Source organism: Chiloscyllium punctatum, chromosome 33 (assembly GCF_047496795.1).
Source record: "Chiloscyllium punctatum isolate Juve2018m chromosome 33, sChiPun1.3, whole genome shotgun sequence".
Taxonomy (NCBI): Eukaryota; Metazoa; Chordata; class Chondrichthyes; order Orectolobiformes; family Hemiscylliidae; genus Chiloscyllium; species Chiloscyllium punctatum.
The window spans coordinates 4523119-4523397 of record NC_092771.1 but is presented as its reverse complement, the minus strand read 5'-3'; positions in this window follow the sequence as shown (position 1 = coordinate 4523397).

Here is a 279-nt window from a genome sequence, read left to right as displayed (position 1 = left end):
TGTTACCCGAGAAAGGGACAGCTTGTCATGGAGTAGGTGCGGGGCATGTTCCGTGTCGTTCGCCATGGGCAGGGCGAGTCTAACAATCCTGTCACAGGCCAGCTCTGTCATGTTAAGATGATCCCTGTGTTTAAATTCTCACCCACATTGCTAGCTTTCAATTTGTTTACCCGATGTTGAGAGAGTGCAGAAATAGAGGAGCTTGGTTTTATCTCTTTAACCCTTCCCGATCCACCGAGTCTACTTTTGACCTAGAAGATATTCATATTTCAGCCAATA